The sequence below is a fragment of the Mustela erminea genome, chromosome 1 (genome assembly GCF_009829155.1).
Source record: "Mustela erminea isolate mMusErm1 chromosome 1, mMusErm1.Pri, whole genome shotgun sequence".
Lineage (NCBI taxonomy): Eukaryota > Metazoa > Chordata > Mammalia > Carnivora > Mustelidae > Mustela > Mustela erminea.
In genome coordinates, this window is record NC_045614.1 from 143,279,416 (window position 1) to 143,290,555 (window position 11,140).

General features: G+C 35.5%; 1 long non-coding RNA gene across 1 annotated transcript; it reads left to right on the forward strand.

The window, feature by feature from the left end:
* Nucleotides 1-3,170: 3,170 nt before the first annotated feature.
* Nucleotides 3,171-10,583, forward strand: LOC116566853. Its single transcript, XR_004276029.1, has 3 exons — nucleotides 3,171-3,291; nucleotides 4,681-4,683; nucleotides 10,570-10,583. It is a non-coding gene; the product is annotated as an uncharacterized LOC116566853 (long non-coding RNA).
* The last annotated feature ends 557 nt before the right edge of the window (nucleotides 10,584-11,140 follow it).

The window sequence follows — 11,140 nt, forward strand, 5'->3', positions numbered from 1 at the left end:
GGCCTTCAGCTCGGGGTTGCCTTAAACCATGATCCAAAGCACAGTCGGCTCATTGCTCTTCAAGCAGGGACCCCAAAAGTGGCAGATCTGGGGAGACCCCATCCTTCCTCATCTGGGAGAAGCAGCACAGGAGCACACTGCAGGAATCAGCTGGGTTTGGAGACTCCAAACAGAGCCATGTGCCAAAGATAGAAATGCTCTGTCACAGGCCAGGTGAGCACAGAGTGTGGCTAGATACCAGGGAGACAGGAATGATAAATTACTTTTCTCTGGCAGTGCACTGAGGAGTGGGGCTCTGAGTTCTCAGATCCTCCTGGCCAAAGATTGGGAGGCTGCTGATTCATCCCGATCCTCCAAAGCTGTACAGAAAATGTTCAGGAGAAAAAAGCTCCCAAGACAAAAACCAAGCAGGTTACTTATCCTGGCCCCTGGCAAGGGTGATGTAATTCCACCTCAGGCAAAGACATTTGAGAATCACTGCAACAGGCCCCTTCAGCAGAAGATAAGCAAGAACATCCAGCCAAGACCGATCACTGAGAACTGAGAACTGAGATCACCAATCACTGAGAATGCAGAACTCCAGAACTAGGGGAAGGCAACACATAGAACATATAGAATTCATGGTTTTTTTACCCACGGTTCTTAAGTCCTACAGATTAATTTTTTTAATTTTATATTTTTCTTTTTCTATTTTTTAAATTCTTTTCTCTTTCCTATTTTAATCTTTCTTAAATATTTTATCCTATCAATACGTTTTTAAAAAATCTTTTTAAATTTTCATTGTTATATTCTATCCCTTCATTGTATTTAACCTTATTTTTTTATATACATATAGGTTTTTCTTTCATTAAAATTTGGGGATACAGTTTCTTCTAGCAGATCAAAATATACCCTAAATCTAGCACATGGCATTGTTCAGATCTCCAGCATGATCATATTCTTTCCTTCTTGTTTTGGTCTTTTTTTTTTTTTCAACTAAGTTCTTAGCAATTCCTTTTTTAGAATCTTTTTAAAAATTTTGTCATTACAGTCATATTCCATCCTTTCATTGTGTTTACCCTTATTTTTGTTCATATATATATATTTCCTTCTTTAAAAATTGGGAAGGTAGATTCTTCTAACAGACCAAAATACACCCAAAATCAAGTGTGTGGCTCTGTTCTATTCACCAGTCTGTGATATTGAAATATATATATATATATATATATATATATATATATATATATTTATATTTATATTTATAAAACCCCTCCCCTCCTTTTTTATCCCCCACGCCCAGTTTCCAGTGTCTTCCAATTTGATTAGTGTATATTTTTCTGGGTTTGTTGCTACACTTTTAGTATTTTCTTCTCTCATTCATCTATTCTTATCTGGATAAAGAGAGAAGACAGAAAAACTCACCTCAATAAAAAGAACAAGAGGCAGTAGCGATGGCTAGGGACCTAATCAGTACTGACATTAATAAGATGTCAGAACTAGAGTTCAGAATGATGATTATCAAGATCATAGCTGGCCAGAAAAAAGCATGGAAGATATGAGGAAATCCCTTTTTGGAGAACTAAAATCCCTTTCTGGAGAAATAAAAGAACTAAAATCTAACCAAGTTGAAGAAAAAAAATCTATTAATGAGGTACAATCACAAATGGGGGCTCTTACTGCTAGAATAAATGAAGCAGAAGAGAGAATTGGTGATATAGAAGACCAAATGACAGAGAATAAAACAGCTGAGCAAAAGAGAGACAAAGAACTACTGGACCACGAGGGGAAAATTCAAGAGATAAGTGACACCATAAGATGAAACAATATTAGAGTAATTTGGATTCCAGAAGAAGAAGAAAGAGAGAGGGGGGCAGAAGGTATATTGGTGTGAATTATTGTAAAGAATTTCCCTAATATGGCAAAGGGAACAAGCATCAAAATCCAGGAGGCACAGAGACACCCCCCCCCAAAATCAATAAGAATAGGTCCACACCCCATCATCTAATAGTAAAATTTACAAGTCTTAGTGACAAAGAGAAAATCCTGAAAGCAGCCTGGGACAAGAAATCTATAACATACAATGGTAAAAATATTAGATTGGCAACAGACTTATCCACAGAGACCTGGCATGCAAGAAAGAACTGGCATGATATATTCAGAGCACTAAACGAGAAAAACATGCAGCCAAGAATAGTATAACCAGCTAGGCTATCATTAAAAATAGAAGTAGAGAGAAAAAGATTCCAGGACTAACAAAAGTAAAAGAACTTACAAACACCAAACCAGCCCTACAGGAAATATTGAAAGGGGTCCTCCAAGCAAAGAGAGACTTAGAGTAGTAGACCAGAAAGGAACAGAGACAATGTACAGTAATAGTCGCCTTACAGGCAATACAATGGCACTAAATTCATATCTTTCAATAGTAATCCTGAATGTTAATGGGCTAAATGCCCCAATCAAAAGATGCAGGATATCAGAATAAATTAAAAAACAAGACCTAACAGGGATGCCTGAGTGGCTCAGTTGGTTAAACGCTGCCTTCGGTGCAGGTCATAATCCCAGGGTCCTGGGATCAAGTCCTGCATCGGGCTCCTTGCTCAGTGGAGAGCCTGCTTCTCTCTCTGCCTCTGCCTGCCACTCTGCCTGCTTGTGTTCTCTCTCTCTCTCTGACAAATAAATAAATAAAATCGTTAACAAAACAAAACAAAACAAAACAAAACAAAAAGACCTAACAATATGCTATCTACAAGAAACTCATTTTAGACCCAAAGACACCTCCAGATTTAAAGTGAGGGGGTGGAAAAAAATTTACCATGCTAATGGACATCAAAAGAAAGCTGGGGTGGCAATCCTTATAACAGATCAATTAGATTTTAAGCAAAAAGCTGTAATAAGAGATGAGGAAGGACATTGTTATACTTAAGAGTCTGTTTCAACAAGAACAACTCACAATTTTAAATATCTATGCCCCTAACATGGGAGCAGCCAATTATATAAACCAATTTATAATAAAATCAAAGAAACACATTGACAATAATATTATAATAGTAGGGAACTTTAACACCCTCCTCACTGAAATGGACAGATCAACAAAGCCAAATATCAACAAGGAAATAAGGCCTTTAAAGGACACATGGGACCAGATGGACATCACAGATATATTTAGAACATTCCATCCCAAAACAACAGAACACACATTCTTTTCTAGTGTACATGGAACATTCTCCAGGATAGATCACATCCTGGGTCACAAATTAGGTCTCAATTGGTACAAAAAGACTGGGATTAGTCCCTGCATATTTTCAGACCCCAGTTCTCTGAAACTACAACTCAATCACAAGAGGAAAGCTGGAAAGAACTCAAATAAATGGAGGCTAAAGAGCATCCTACTAAAGAATGAATGGGTCAACCAGGAAATTAAAGAAGAATTTAAATAATTAAAAAACACGACTGTTCAAAATCTTTGGGACACAGCAAAGGCTGTCCTGAGAAGAAAGTATATAGCAATACAAGCCTTTCTCAAGAAACAAAAAAGGTCTCAAGTACACAACCTAATCCTACACCTAAAGGAGCTGGAGAAAGAACAGCAAAGAAAACCTAAGCCCAGCAGGAGAAGAGAAATAAAAATGATCAGAGCAGAAATCAACAAAATAGAAACCAAAAGAACAGTAGAACAAATCAACAAAAATAGGAGCTGGTTCTTTAAAAGACTTAGTAAGACTGATAAGCCCATGGTCAGTTTCAAAAAGAAAAGAGAAAGGACCCAAATTAATAAAGTCATGATTGAAAGAGGAGAGATCACAACCAACACCAAAGAAATACAAACAATTATAAGAACATATTAAGAGCAACTGCATGCCAGCAAATTTGACAATCTGGAAGAAATGGATGCATTCTTAGAGACATATAAACTACCAAAACTGAACCAAGAAGAAATAGAAAACCTGAACAGACCCATAACCAGTAAGGAGATTGAAGCAGTCATCAAAAATCTCCCAACATGGCACCTAGGTGGCTCAGTCCTTATGTGTCTGCCTCTGGCTCAGGTCATGATTCCAGGGTACTCGGATTGAGGACCACATCAGGCTCCCTGCTTGGCAGGAAGCCTACTTCTTCCTCTCCTCCTCACCCTGGTTGTGATCACTCTCTGTCTCTCTCTCTCTCTCTCTCTCTGTCAAATAAATAAATAAATAAAACATTTTTTTAAAAAATCCCAACAAATAAGAGGCCAGGGCCATATGGCTTCCCAGGGAAATTCTACCAAACGTTTAAAGAAGATTAATACCTGTTCTCCTGAAACTGTTCCCAAAAATAGAATGGAAGGAAATCTTTCAAACTCATTTTACAAGGCCAGGATTACCTTGATCCCAAAACCAGAAAAAGACTTTTTCATAAAGGAGAATTACAGACCAAATATCCTTGATAAATACAGATGCAAAAATTCTCACTAAATTCACTAAAATTCTCACTAAAATACTAGTCAATACCAGGATCCAAAAGTACATTAAAAGGATTATTCACCATAACCAAGTGTGATTTATCCCTGGGCTACAAGGTTGGTTCAACATCCACAAATCAATCAATGTGACACATTAATAAAAGAAAAAACAAGAACCATATGATATTCTCAATAGATGCTGAAAAAGCATTTGACAAAGTACAGTATTTTTCTTGATCAAAACTTTCAGAGTGTAGGCAAAGAGGGTACATACCTCCATATCATCAAAGCCATCTATGAAAAACCCACAGTGAATATCATTGTCAATGGGGAAAAACAGCTTTTACCCTAAAGTCAGGAACGTGGTAGGGATGTCCACTATCACCACTGCTATTCAGCATAGTACTAGAAGTCCTAGCCTAACTACCCTATGACACAGCATTGTACTACTGGGTATTTATCAAAAAGATACAAATGTAGTGATCCAAAGGGACACGTGAATCCAAATATTTATAGCAGCAATGTCCACAATAGCCAAACTGGAAAGAACCTAGATGTCCATCAACAGATGACTGGATAAAGAATATTATATATATATATATAGATAGATAGATTTTATACACAGACATATATATACACACATATATATGTATACACATACACACATATATATGTGTATATACACACACACACATACATACAATGGAATACTATGCAGCCATCAAAAGAAATGAAATCTTGCCATTTGCAATGATGGTGATGGAACTAGAGGGTATCATGCTATGTGAAATAAGTCATTCAGAGAAAGACAATTATCATATGATCTCTCTGATATGAAGAATTTGAGAGACAGGGCTGGGGGTCGTGGGGGGTAGGGAAGGAAAAAATGAAAGAAGATGGCATCAGAAGGGAGACAAACCATTGTTCTCATGGAACAGACTGAGGGTGGCTGGGGGGTGAAGGGAGTAGGGATTTGGTGGGTGGGTTATGAACATTGGGAAGGGTATGTGCTATGGTGAGTACTGTGAAATGTGAAACCCTGATGATTCACAGACCTGTACTCCTGGGGCAAATAATACATTATATGTTAATAAAAATAAAATAAAATAAAATAATAAAATAAATAAAATAAAATAGATTTGTCTATGATCCACACACCTGAGAAGCAGTCAACAAAATAGAATGTTCCAGGAATAAAAACATGGCTTTTGAAAGTTATCCTTTTTTTAAAATTTTTATCTCTCAAGTAGTTGCTACAGGTAGTAACTTGATTAGTCAAAAATATGGCACCTTCTTTCATGGAGATTAATGGGAGAAACACCCAGCTGAGAATTATGAAGAGCACTTTGTTTTGTGTGCATATGGGTGTTCATGTATGTAGAAATATGGGGGGGGGGGGAAATATAGGATAGAAAAAAAGTCACTCTAAAGTTCTATTCTTGAGTTTCCCAGATTAGAAATTCTCTTCTTTGTGGGGAAGGGGATGCTGTGAGAATAAAAGTAAAAAGAAAAATCACTTTGAAAAAATATATAGATTTTATTATTGCTAGGTTTTGCCCTTGTTGCTGATAATAAGTCACATACTTTGGCAATCTGTTTTATTTCACACTTAATTTAGGAAAATGTTAGACCATATTGAATACAAAATGTTTGAAAACAGACAGATATGCTTCCATCGACTTTGTCTTGAAGAGAAGATGGAAGAAGCAATTTTGGCTTCCCTACGTTGGATTTTATGAAAATGAATTAGCCAATCTACAAATTTCTAATGTGTCTTAAATAACATCAAAATGAATGGTAAATAAACTTACTTATTAAGATTTAGCTCACTATTTTATCTTGGTCATAATCAAATTATAGAGTAAGATTTTTCTGTGAAAATTCTGAAATGGTAAGAATCTGTCCATCCATCTCCACCCCTAAATATAAATGACCATAGAATTATAAATTATAGTATATCCATATTAAGAAAAAGGAGAACTGACAATTCTGATAAATATGTCTACTGTTGCCAGGGCATGGTGGAAAGTTTAGCCAACTCTTTGACATGCAAATATTTTGGGTTTCCTGTCTTCAGTAGAAACACTGGCTCTGAGAAACTTCAAATATGCTGAGAAGAGCCCAGCCTTCCAGGTTGATTCTGCTACTAGCACGGTAATATATGTGGTCTTGGCCAATCTGTATTCTCTGGGACTCAGTCTCCATGTAAGCAAGAAGAAGGGGATGAGCTAGATTACCATAGAAACATCAGAGAATTTAGAGGTAAAAGAGTTTTAGGGATCATTAATCTAACATGTCTATGTTATACATGAAACAAATTCTAAAGTGCTTATGTCTATTGGCTATGAGAATTGTATTATTAATCTTTCCAGTCATACTTATAGTAATTTCTCCCTCTCTCACAAAAAAATGAAATTAAGTTTTCTATTTAAAAAACACGAGAAACGATATTCTCCAAAATTAGTAAGATGTGTCAGGAGTAAATTTCCAACCTATAAGTAGCAATGTTAGTCTTAATCATTCCCCAATTTGAAATGTTTTTCACTTACCTAAGAGTGTAAAATGAGTATTTATTAAAATGTAGTTACTTATCATATACACTCCAATTAATTCATTTTGGGGATCAAGGGATGATGACAAAATTTACTGAACACCTATTATTTGAGAAGCATTTAATATTTATTACCTTATTTAGTTCTTAAACCAATGATCATACTCATAATTTCCATTTTGTAAACTTGATATTAATGGAGTTAAATAATTTGTCCTAAAATAGATTACCAAACAAGTGAATTGCAAAACTGGGATTCAATCTCAAGTCTTACTGGCCTGAAAGCTTAGGAACTTTTCACTATTCTACATGGCCTGGCTGAAGAGAGAAAATTTTGTTTCAAAATTCTTGGGTAGACCAGAGCTACCCACCTTTGAATAAAAGCTGCACAATAACTTAATAACTTAGTGCACAGAGAGAGAACAGGATGCTTGGGTCAAGGTGAAGGAGTCATTATTCAGATATCTTTCCTTCCACACCAAAATAGAAACTCTTTTTTAAATTAAAAATAGAGAGCCACATTTAAAAAAAAAAAAAGTGAAAATATTCACTTTTCCTCTGCAGAAGCAGAGGAAACCCACAGCAAAAGCAGAGATTAAAGTATTATAAGCCAGATGGCCCTTCAGCCATTATATATATGATGGTACTTCAGGAACTGCATAGGTATGAAAGTTAAATCTGCCATACACATAGCAAGGAACAAGAAACTGCTCTCCATGTGAGTCTAGGAAGCAAGACTATACTGCTTATCCATTTATAAGACCTAAATACCTCTATTCATTCACACAAAATTACAACTAGAAACATTCCCTTTGTCTGAGCACAGAAAGACTGTATGAAACCTGGACTGGTATTGATATATAACTGAGATAGATATTAAATTTTATCAAATGTTTTAGCAACTATTTTGGATTAAAGTCATCCATAATATAACAGATGGATATTTTCTAGTAATTTATAAATACAAAATCTAACATCAAGCTTAATAGGAAAACACTAGAAGATGATAACTGGCTTCTAGCTAACCAAGACAAAGAAGAGAGAAAGAAATGTGTCCTACAACTTGAAGGAAAAGAGGCTAATTTAACATTACTTACAGATGATAGCATTATAGAAATTGAAAAAACAGAGTAAACATCAAAACTATTACAAACTATAAGTCTTCAATAAAAAACAGCCTTTAATAAAAGCCACAATGATTTCAAAAGCTTAATGTGAGAGAATATACAAAATACATTCAAACAAGATAATACAACTAAATGATAATTAGCAAGAAAAATGAAAAACTTCTAAGAAAATAATTTACACAATGCTCCTGAGAGACAGAAAAATCCTAATCAAAAGAAAACCCCACCTATTCTTATGTAAGATTTACAGCACAAGGTTATTAATTTTCCTTCAATTAGTCTACAAACCTAAAGCAACCCAACCAAATTAAGAAAAAACTTTTTTTTTTTTTAATGAAACAAGCTAATTCAAAACTTCATGGGAAGAAACATACAAGCAGTAATAGCCACTACATCATAACATTAATGTTATGGAATGAGCTGTGTCTTACCAATCCATAAAGTTGAAGCCCTAACCTCCAACTTAGAATGTGACTGCACTTGGAGACAGGGCCTTTAAAGAGATAATTAAGTTAAAAGGAAGCCATTAGGATGGACTCTAATCCAATCCAACGGGGTGTCCTTATAAAAAGAGGAGAAAAGGGGGGATACCCAGAGATACCAAAGGCTGCTCACACACAAACAAAAGGCCATGTAAGGACACAGAAAGAAGGCAAAGAACTACAAGCCAAGAAGAGAGGACTCAGGAGGAACCTCACCTGCCAACACTTTGATTCTGGGCCTCTAGGTTCCAAAAGTGTTAGAAAATAACACTATTGTTTAAGCCACTTATTCTGCTGTATTTTGTTACGGCAGTCCTACAGACAAATGCAATACATTCCACACAAAATTAGCGAGCATAACTATCAGGCAAATATGCTTATGAGTTAGGATTTTAATAATAGAAATTGATGTTATTAATAATCTGGCCCTGAATGTTGGAAACAATCATAAACCGTAGAGCCAAGGAGAACTACTTGCTCGAGTTACTACGGGAATCACCCAAATGTTTTCTACCCACCAAAAATTCTATTAAAGTAACAGTAATTTGTTAAACTGGTTTAATAATTCAACCTGCAGTATTTTTTCCTCCTAGTCTTCTCAGCTACCATATATGAGTAAATCAAAGTATTTATTACCTGTTCTCTACATGCAGATATAGGTAACATTAGGGATATGAAAAGATTTTGTATGAACAAAATCCTTTAACTTTTACTAGAGAAATGAGACCGATGTCCAAAAAATGTAAGCAAGAATGAAATATTCCTATATAAAATAATACTTGTATGTTGGCTAACTGAACATAATAATAAAAACATAAAAATTAAAAAGAGGAATACTTGTAGATATTTTAAATTCTCATTCTAGTTAGTGGGCAGTTTCCCAGACTTTCACATCTGTTTTTTAAATCTATAGTTTCCTTCCTTTCTCTCTCTTTGTCCTTATTCCTTGAAACTGTGATCAAGGGTTAGTTTCTATATAAAACCACCTTGGGGATACCTGGGTGGTTCAGTCAGTTAAGCGTCTGCCTTCAGTTCAGGTTATGATCCCAGGGTCCTGGGATCAAATCCCGCATTGGGCTCTCTGCTCAGCGGAAAGCCTGCTTCTCCCTCTGCCTCTGCCTGCCACTTCGATTGCTTATGCTCCTTCTCTGACAAATAAAATATTAAAAAAAACAAAAAAACAAAATACTTTGCCCAACCACCCAAAGCCTGTTTGTGTACCCTCTGCAAAATGTCTCAATAGCGCATGCTATAAACATTTGCTTGCATGCTTGCCTCATCCAAGATGATGCTCATTCAACCTTATGTACTTGGCACCTAGCACACTGCTGGAAAAACAGACGAGATGAGCCAAATAAATGAATTTAAAAATGGGGGCTGGACTATTTTAAAGGAAGTCAAACTATAATATTGTAAGGAACAAAGGAATGAGAGGAGGAGAGGAGACATTTGAGACCTCATCGTGATCAAAGAATAAACCAAACCTAGCAGCATAGTTATCCTGAAAGAAAAATAACTGGATATGTCCAGTCTTGGAGTTCATCTGAAGTTATTTGCAATGAGAGACAAAACTAACATAATTTATTGTTCCTGGGATAAAAAATTTGAGGACTAAATATATTTCCCTGTTTCTGTGTTCAACATAACAAACACTGCCAAAAGCAACCAAGATGCTTGCTAGAGAAGATAAATTGCCTTGGAAGGTAAATCTACGAACCAACCAAAATATCTTAAAGCCTAATAGCTCACTTCAAGACCCTCCTCCTACAAAGTCCACCAAACCAAAAAAGTTATTTTGTTACGAACTCTGACCAATTCCAGTTTCCTGCGGGGCAACATCCCCTTTAAATCATGTAAAGCCTTCCATCCTTTGTCCCAAGAGTTCTCTTTGTAGAGCCTGCTAACTATTACCCTAGTTTAAGTCTCATCAACTCAGGGTTGCTGGACACATTTTTCTAGTGATCTTTTTATGAAGCTGAAGGCCAAGGGTAGCCTTAAAATGAACTTGACATATACCCCAACTTTGAAGAACAGTTTAAGATGAGAAAGCTAATTTTTGTTCATTACCTTGTATTTTATTCTTTTCTCCAAAGAGGGTAAGTCATGAGCTAACATAAAAACATAAAGTATTTTTATTCATTTTTTTAAATGACAGGTAATGCTATAAATCTTTTCACTTGCTTCCTCTTGTAAGTATTTCCTCATATCCTCATACTCTTAACTTTACTGTATGTTGTCACCTGAAAAATAATAATTTACCAGCTTTATTAAGACCCAAGTATATACTATAGGAAATGTGCATTTTCTATGATAGAATCCTCCAAGACATAAAAATGCTGCCTTTTTACTTTTTTTATTTTTAATTTCAAGTTTTTATTTTAAATTCCAGTTAGCATTCAGTGTAATATTAGTTTCAGGAGTAGAATTTAGTGATTCATCACTTACATACTGTGCTCAACACAATACCCACCTTAATGCTGCCTCCTTTTCAAAATGCTTTTACCTTAACTAGTGAATGTCCATGAAAAGAAAAAGAATATACCATCACCATTCTACTGTAAGA